We start from the raw sequence: 9,603 nt of genomic DNA, 5'->3' as shown, positions 1-9,603 counted from the left end.
CTGGGCCATAGGTCCCCATGGATTCATTTCCAGTGGTCAGATAAAACAGGGTAGTTCACGGGCATGCACACGTGCACGCATGCACACGCACACCCACACACGTTGGTCATCACAGTGAAAAATTCGATATGACCCCAATATCAAATTACACTGAGGTAAACAACCACGGAATGTTGTATTATGCAACCATTATAAGGGTGTTTATGATTATGATTAAATAACAAGTGAAAATACTTGCTTTTGTTGAACGGGAGAAGCAGTATGCAAAACTATTACGTGTTAACAAATATGAACAGAAAAAGAAAACGGGCTGGGGCCATAGATCCCTGGAGGATGTGTTGTCTTGCTAGTAAGAGAAATCCCGGATTTCATCCCCAACAGAGACAGCTGGAGGTGGGGGAGTCCAGATGCACAGAATAGTTTTGAAACTAAAAATCAATATTTAAGCTATCAGTTTAAAGTCTTGACTAAGGGGGGAGGGGGAAGCGTTTGCTGCAGAGACGGGAGGATCTGAGTTCAAATTCTCAGCACCCATGTAAAGGTGGTTGTGATTATGCAGTGTGATCTCAGAGATGAGGCAGGCACAGACAGGAGGATTGCTGGGACTTACTGGCTGCCAGTCCAGCTCCAGGTTCAGTGAGAGATCCTGTGGGGGCGGGGGATTAGAGGGGGAGTGATAGCTGAAGATACCGGATAGACTCATCTGACCTCCATACATACATGGACCCAGTACCCATGTGCATACACACATCCCCAAAATATAATAATAATATACATTAAAATAGGAATAAAAATTAAAAATAATATATTGACTAAAAACAAGGACAATTCTAAGCTCCAGAGATGTGTTCCTAGTTTCTGTTCTCTCAGAGTTTGTGTTCTGGAGGCAAAAGACAAAATTCAATAACCTACTATGAAAGGTGTAGTGTTAAGCGATGGTCCTAAGAAAAGATGATCTTACAAAGGATTGTGGGTAGGAGGAACCAGGGACTCTGCTTAAACTCAGATGGAAAAGTAAGCAATGAGAAGCACCAGAGAATGTTGTAGATGGGAGTGGGCTTGGTGTGGTTAAAGAACAGGCGGGAGGAAGCAGGAAGAGAAAGGGGGTTAGGAGCCAAGGTTGGAGATAGGAGGGAACCAAAAGATGCTAAGGAAGAGCATCAAGAAGTAGTAGTTAGTGAGGACTCAGGTGTCATGAGGGGGTTAGGATATGGGAGGACAGCAGAGATGTGGATGGAGGAGCTGGCACAGATGAAGCTAACTGGGGGTGTAGAGGTTGAAGGACACACACAGACACACACACACAGACACACACACACACATACACACACACACTTACGTAAGTCTTGGATTTGGGGCTGCAATAAATGAATCCGTTTGAAGTTCCACTTATCGAACTGGGAATGCCTGGTAAAGGGAGTCTGTGGTGGGAACCTGAACATTCGACATCTTTGATCTTCCATCACTGTGGGGACATCAGGTTTGTAGCTCTGCAGTCAGGATCTCAGGGAGGAATCAGGACTCTAGAACCAGGAGTGATTTGCATGTTGAAGATTGTCATAGTTCATTTCACTCCACTGTAACAAAATACCTGAGACTGGGTAATTTAATTATTGCTATGTCTCCAGAGGCCGGGACATCCAACAGGAAAAGGACCCAACCTGCTAAAAGCCACCTGCTGCACCATCCTAACATGGAGGGCAAAGGGCAAGACCGTGTAAGGAAGACTGAAGAAGCCAAGTCAAGGCTAACGAACCTCCCTTAATAACAACAGTCATCCATTCGTGAGGGCAAAGCCATTGTAAGCTAATGGCCTCATCATTGAAGGCAAGATGGCTCAGTGGGTAAGGGCACTTGCCACCAAGCTTTACAACCTGAGTTTGATTTCCAGAACCCACATGATGGAATAAGAGAATTAACTCATGTCAGCTGTCCTTTGATCTCCACACATTTGTATTCATGAATACATGCACAGATAATAAATGGATTTTTAAAAGTGTAAAAAAAAAGGCCTAAATCTCAGTGCATATACTGGAGATTAGCTCCCAACACAGAAGTTCTGCAGGACACACTTATAAGTACAGCAATGCCACTTAACGTATGGAAATAATCTAGAGAAACTACACAGAGAGAGAAAAGACATCTCAGACATCTCAGACATCTCAGGACAGCATTACAGGGCATGCGCAGGATGAGACATCGAAACAGAAGGAAAGATAAGGGAATATAATGCGCCAGCACCAGGTTTAAGACAGAAGGAACTAAATGGTTTACTGAACCTTACAAAGAGCGAGTAAAGGTCACCACTACCAATTACCAGTAAAAGGAAATCACTACCAATGTTGGCCACCAGGTGGCCGGTACTTACCGTGTACTGGTTCAATGGTAAGAATCCAAAGGAGGAAGTGGGGGGCTGTGACCACAGAGCCCTTGGTGAATGTTCCTGGGAGGAGAGCAAAGATGTGGGCTGTAGTTGGCCTAATTGACCCAAGTGAAGATTCTTTGGGGAAATGGTTCTTAAAGGTCTTGTTTGTTGCAACCTGGATCTTAAACTCTTAAAGAATTGGTGTCCAGCCTGCGGTGCTGTCAGGAAGGGGTGGGGCCTAAAAGGAAGTCTTTAGGTTATCTGTAGTGCATCCTCAAAGGTGCTGATGATTTTCCTTCTGTTTCAAAGCTGATAGAGTGAGAGGTTCTACCATGCTTTTCCACCGTGGTGTGCTCCCTCAACACAGACCCAAATAAACAGCATCAAGCAGTTATGGGCTAAGGCCTCAGCAGCTGTGAGCTGAAATAAACCTTTCTTCTTTATAACTTGTTTTGCCTCAGGTATTTACTATCTGACTGTGTCTAGCAAATACTTTTTAATTTTTTTAAGATTTAAGCCATCTCTTTAGCCCCGAAAACACATTTTAAAACTGTGTCAGATTGATTAAACAGAAAAGAATTTTTACAATATGGTAGAGGAGAAAGAAGGAGAAGAAAGAGATGTCAAAACATCCAGCAATCTAAAGAAAGTGGGACTCAGTGGTTAAGAGCACTGACTGCTCTTCCAGGGTCCTGAGTTCAATTCCCAGCAACCACATGGTAGCTTACAACCATGTGTAATGGGATCAGACACCCTCTTCTGGTGTGTCTGATGAGAGTGACAGTGCACTTACATAAAACAAGAAAGTGGGGCTCAGCCTTCCATGAAAGAAAAAGAAATATGTCACCCATAGTAAAAGAAGAGAAGGCCAGAAGACCCAAGACAGACATTGGTGGCATGAGACATTTGAAGGGCTGAGGAAAGAGGATCTTCTAGGATCGCTTTGATTTTCCTGGTGTGTCATGTAACAAGCCTACCAGCAGAGTGTTCTTAGCCTGGCCACAACCCAGTGAGACCAGCCACACAGAACTCTGTCAATCAGCTTTGTCTACCGACACTAACATTTGAATTCTACGTCCTTTTTGTGTTTGTAAACATTCTTCTTTTAATGTTTTGTTTCAGGCATTTAAAAGTGGAAACGCTGTTCACAGTTCATGGATCAAGTAAAGGCAGGTGCATACCAGCTCACCCCAGAGATCACAGTCTGCTGACCCTATATTAGAGCAGAGTGTGCTAGACGTTTCTGTGGTAAACTGAGAAGTAAGAGAGGGCCTTGGCCAGAGCCTGCTCCCTTAGACAGCACAAGGTGAGAGGCTGAGGTGAGAGGTTGTAGCATAGAGAGGGCTTCTACAGCAGAAACGGGAATGGTGCTAGGCCTTATCGCCTGCCCGCCGGGGTTTGTTTCCTCTCCATACTAGCATTTTCTAACACGTCTTTAAAGACAATGGGTTAACTCTGACATTACATAGACAGAGGAGAAACAATTAGTGCTGTTGTCTCCAGTTGACCCAGTCCTTCATGCTAACCAGGGTGCTGCATACAAGGGCAGCTTTGTGGAGGAACTGAGGCCCGTCTTCCCCCTGAGCATGAAGTCCATCACAGCCAGGACGTTGAAATTCCCATACAGTCGTGTATCATTGTTTGGGATTAAGCAACATTCTGAGTGTGTCTTAATGATAGACATGAAATGCTGAAGTAATAATGTTCTTTGAGAATTCAAGTTTACCTTTAGATTTAAAAGTTAAACAAACAAAAAGAACCCACCCAAATTATTATTATTATTGTTGTTATTATTATTTACATTTTTCGGGGCTTTAAATGAGAGGGAGTAAGTTAACATGTATAAGAATGGATGGAAACTGGAACCACAGGAAATCTCAGAGGCAAAACTAGAGAAACTTTGATTTCCTTGAAGAATAAAGAAATTGATACTGAAGATGAATTCAATTATAAAACCAAATGAAATCAACACAGTATCTATTTGTGGCCAATCTAGAGAATTCTCAAACGTTTAAGCCAGATTGATTTTGTTTTAAAAGCACCATAATTTCTCGAATTCTTTTAAACGATAGATACTGCTTTATTATTTTTTTCAGGGCACATTTACATGTTTAAACTTTTTTTTCTAGTCAATAATTGAAATGGACTCTATTTACCTAAGTGAATAAAACAGGCGAAACATTTGAAAGATCACTCATCAGAACAGTACAGTGTTCTCTTTAGCTCGTTGTCAGATGGGCACATCTGGGTTACACTGCTTTCCGGGTTAGATCTGTCTACGCTGAGTGTCTGGTTTCTTCCAGTGTCACCTTTGTGCCTGCCTCTGCGCACAGCTTTGAAAAGGGCTATGTAGGAAGGAACACTGAGAAGAGTTAATGCCTCCGTTTAAGGCAGCTTAGGGTACACAGAATCACATGATTTAGTAATGACCATCTGGGAGGGCATCCTTCCGGGCCATCCTGCTGACTCAATGATAGGCAAGCTATCTACCCTCCTGAATCTTCCATCTAAACCCTACAACAGGGAAAACAGCTCCTAGCACTCAGGACTGCTTAGGTAGTAACAGGTAGCGTTGATGAGCTCCTGGATGGTGCCTGGGAGGGTGGGTAGATTTTCCTCACTTAGGGACTCTCATCTAAGTTCCCGACTTAAACAGACACATGCCCACAAGGCTCAACAGCCTCTGTACATCACGGTGAAGGGACAAAGCAGGGCACTTGGCACACAGTCAGCACTCAGTAAACATATGGAGGTTGATGAGTTAATTAGCTGGCTAATTAATCAATATAACCAAGGCTCTTCCATAAAAGAACAACACGCTCACAAAGCCGGCCTTCTGTGGAAGTTTTACAGTCTCCCCATTGAGTGAGTCATGTCTAGAGGGCCATGGATTGCTCAAGGAGGAGTGAAAACAGGGCAGAGCCGGGGAGGTGAGCCGTTGGAGGAGGCTGCTCTCTACCATCTCAGCCCGTTTGCCCTTTCCTCCAGTTGGTGTCCCAGCCTTGCTGTATCGGCTGCCCACTGAAGTCTGTATAAAAGGGAGCCTAGCATTCCACGGGATTCCCACCGGCATCCTCCCACCTTTCCCGCTACTCTCCTACCCACACCCCTGCAGCCAGATGACTCAGATTGGGCAATCACTTCACAAGCTTTCCAGAAGCCCTACGCACTGAAACGGGACTGCATTCACAACCGATGTGAGACGAGGAAAGAGCAGCACAAGTTCCAGGCCAGCTTGAGCTACACATCGAGCTTCTGTCTAAAACCAACAAATAAAACTTATCAGTCAAACACATCTTCCAAAATATTGAACGGAGAGGTACCAATACAACTGGTCAATGTCAATGAACTTGGTAGCCTTTGGTAGGGTTTGTAGCAACACTGAGTCATATTCAAAACAAATAAGGAAGTGAGCTGAATGCAAAGCAATGCAGATATTTAAGGGAAAGGAACATGGGAAGCCACACAGAAAGGCAGAAGGAAAGGACAGTTGCTTCAATGTCAAGTTGATCCAGGTCCTGGTATTGGATGCCAGGCCACAGGGATGCCAGACATCTATAGTTGTTGAGTATGAGTATCTACTCTGCTGGTAGAGACATGAGTGTGTATGATACTGGTTGGGCCAACATGCAGACTGTACTGTGAAGACAATCGTTACCAGCCGCATCACGGGTTCTATGTGAAGCTTCACATTCCTGTCTGAGGTACGTCACTAAGCAACAGGGAGAGGAAGCAGAAGTCAAGCTGATTCCGCTAACACTCATCACTGCTCATTCACACTATCTCCTTATCAGTCCAGAACCCAAGCCCTGAGATACTCAGGCCAACGAGGCTGGAATTACAGGCTTCCTTCACTTTCACACAGCCTCATTGGTGTATTCTGCACACTTGATGCTGAGTTACAGCTTCTCCCTTTTTGACTTCCTGGTGCCAGTCTAGGACAGCCCAAGCCTGGCTGTTGGTGGCCATGCCTTCCTCTTCTCATGGTTCTTTCCCTGGTTATGAACTTGATTCTCATGACCATCATGTGAAATGTATGCGTTATTCATTCAGAGACTGCATAGCACATCATGACCAAAAGTATGACACTCTGAAAGTCCAAGTGAAAAACACCTTAAATATACCTGCTCTTAAGAAGAAGTTAGGGGCTGGAGAGATGGCTCAGCAGTTAAGACCACTGACTGCTCTTCCAGAGGTCCTGAGTTCAATTCCCAGCAACCACATGGTAGCTCACAACTATCTGTAATGGGATCTGATGCACTCTTCTGGTGTCTCTGAAGAGAGCAATATGCATTAAATAAATAAATAAATAAATAAATAAATAAATAAATAAATAAATCTTTATAAAAAAGAAGAAGTTAGACCTTCACAAACTCTACAGAGTCCTTTGTTTGCTTGGGAAAGTATTAAGTAAGGCAGTTACAAGTGTTTGCAACCTACCTTCCTGGCAGCTCTGCTAACCCTGGTCCAAAGAAGGAGCAAGCCGAGGGCCCACAGGCAGACTAATAGATGAACCCTGACACATGCTCTCCTGCTGACACATGCTCTCCTGGGCTATCGTTCCTTCTAAAAGAAGAAAGTCTGACTTATGTCACAGTGTACCTTGAAAACATTAAAAAAGAAAAGAAAAAAAAACCGTTAGGGTTTTTTGCTAAAGATCAAATGCTTTATGATTCTGCTTATAAGAAAGAGACCTGAGGAGTCACGTCCACAGAGATTGAAACAAAACGACTGGGTTGCTGGGAATGGGAGAGCAGAATTGGGGGTTCATGGCTAACAGGTGCACACTTAGAGTTTTGTGAAATTCTGAAGGTGGAGAGCCCATCCAGCTATGTATTTGATAATGGTGGGATTGGTCAATTACAGATTGTAGTCATTTAAACACAATTAAGAACAGACTCCATAGGCAGTCCCCTGTGCCTACCCATATTTGTCATTACAACAAGAGAGCTTATTGCTTTAAGTTTATTTTTATAGAATAAGACTCCGATACTTAGGCCATTTGAGAAGGGCTGGGGACCTCCTGCTCTCTTCTCTGAACACCAGACACACTAGCCAAGAAAAACCACAGCCAGGCTAGAATAAGAACAAGGTGGGTTCATTTGTTCCCGACACTCAACATTCCTCTTCCTCCACCTCCTCTTCTCTCTGCTCAGGACTGGCCTAGGGACCAGACTTCTGCCCCAGGGCCGAGGCTAATATCCCTGGCAGGCCTCAGAAAGGAGCTTCCCTCTCCCTGCAGAACTGCTTTGCCTAACTGTCAGGTTTCGGAATGAAAGGAGTTTTGTCTGAGGTGTGTACTGTAAAACCCGACTCATGTGTGAAGATTGTCATGAGTAAAGAGCTTCTACTTGAGTGTGCTTGCATCTCGCAGTGAAAGGAGGAACGTTCTCACCCTATCACCCAATAAAAGTGCACTTAACCGTTTTAATCATTGCCCTTGCTATTGCTTATACGTTGTTCATTCCTTAGTTACTAGAGAGGTTTTATTGCTTTACATAGGAACCATTCCTACATTCACCTGCTTCCTTTGTTAACTAAATGCTCTAGGTTACAGAGGCCTTCTTCTGCTGTCCCTCATCCTGAATAATTAAATAAGGATTCTCAAGTCAGAGTCTCAGGGAACCGGCTGAGGATCAGCGCTCTAGTAGTAAGGATGAGGGCCTCTTGGGCCTGCAGGTCTCAGGTGATTTAGCTGTGCTGTGGTGTTTTGGAGCCTCAGACTTCTGTAGATACAGTGCCCCCTCTCCGCCACATTCCCTAGATGGTTCAACATTGGGTATGGTGATCAATTCATGCAGTTGTAAAAAGAAGCCCCAAATGGCATACCAGGCATCTGGTCGTGGAAATTGCTGCCGTGTATTGGCGCTAGGTTCAGTTCCCCTGGGAAATGTCTAAAGCATCATTTTCTCCCAGATACCTGCTTTAACCTTCCCTCCCTCCAGTCCCCACCCCTTATCTCTAGGGAAGAGTGGAAACCTCGGGGCTGTGACTGTGACGCAGAGCAGCTTACCTTGTGAGGCTACAATGTTTCCATTAAGCAAACTGTGTCGTAACTAGATTTATGTCAACTTGACACACGCTGGGGTTATCCGAAAAAGAGAAGCCTCATTTGAGAAAAATGCCTCTATAAGGTCCAGCTGTCAGGCATTTTCTTAATTAGTGATTGATGGAGGAAGGCCCAGCCCATTGTGAGTGGCTGCCTTAGGCTGGTGGTCCTAGGTCCTAAAAGAAAGCAGGCTGAGTAAGCCATGATATACAAACCAGTAGGCAGCATCCCTCCAGGGCCTCTGCATCAGCTTCTGCCTCCAGGCTCCAGTCCTGCTTGAGTTCCTGTCCTGACTTCCTGATGTAGAAGTGTAAGCTAAATAAACCCTTTCCTCCCCAACTTGCCTTTTGTCATGGTGTTTCATCACAGCAATAGAAACACTATCTAGGGCACTCAGTAACAAATTTGCATTATGTGTCCATGGATAGTAGTTTTTCTGACTTCAAGTTTTATCCAAATGGCGTCTTCTTGATGATGCTGGTATCGGCCACAGCTTCTGAGGTGAAGATCCCATTGTCCCCTTGTTCCTGGACCGATGGGCTGCTTGCTCCAGTCATAGATTGCATTCCTTAGACCAAGACTATAAGACAGAGAAAGGCCTTCAGGAAGATCTAGGAGTCGGTTCAAGGTTGTAGACAGAGAGAGAGAGAGAAAAAAAATGTTGCTGACTGCCACTGAGGCTTCAGGCACTTATGCTGAGTCCTGGGGCTGAGATGCTATCAGAATGCCCCAAATCGAAGAAAGGGGCAGAACCCTGTATCCTCAGGTTAGTCAGACATTACTTAGTCATGAGCCTCGCCCTAGAAGTGTATTATTCTGGCCAAGGAACTGGAGAGCATCTCCGAGTGATAGATGCAGTGGTGAGACAGCAATAGCAAATAATCCCAGAAGCCAGAGATAGAAGTGCTTTTTCCCTGAAGAGGAGTCTGGGCCAAGCACTATGCTGCCCACTATGCCTGTGTTTTTTTCTCTTGCTATTAGCATCTGCCACTTCCCATTTCACTATCTAAAATACTGTGATATCACTTCCACCTCTCACTATTGTTTATTGACTGTCCCATCACCCTTGTTAGACAATCAATTCCATCAGGGCAGGGCTTTTGCTGTTTTGCTGGGGAAACAGCACAGACACCAAGAACTATGCCTGGTATTTAAAATGGATCCCATAAGTCTTTGCTCATGAATGAAA

General features: G+C 44.5%; 1 long non-coding RNA gene across 1 annotated transcript; it reads right to left on the bottom strand.

Annotated features, from left to right (window-relative positions):
• Positions 1-1,054: 1,054 nt before the first annotated feature.
• On the bottom strand, positions 1,055-6,913 carry LOC114617499. Its single transcript, XR_003710810.1, has 3 exons — positions 6,806-6,913; positions 2,369-2,443; positions 1,055-1,523 (listed from the first exon to the last, which is right to left on the bottom strand). It is a non-coding gene; the product is annotated as an uncharacterized LOC114617499 (long non-coding RNA).
• Positions 6,914-9,603: the final 2,690 nt, after the last annotated feature.

This window comes from Grammomys surdaster, unplaced genomic scaffold (genome assembly GCF_004785775.1).
Source record: "Grammomys surdaster isolate TR1022 unplaced genomic scaffold, NIH_TR_1.0 137, whole genome shotgun sequence".
Lineage (NCBI taxonomy): Eukaryota > Metazoa > Chordata > Mammalia > Rodentia > Muridae > Grammomys > Grammomys surdaster.
The sequence above is the reverse complement of the archived record's forward strand: the minus strand, read 5'-3'. Positions and strand labels throughout refer to the sequence as shown.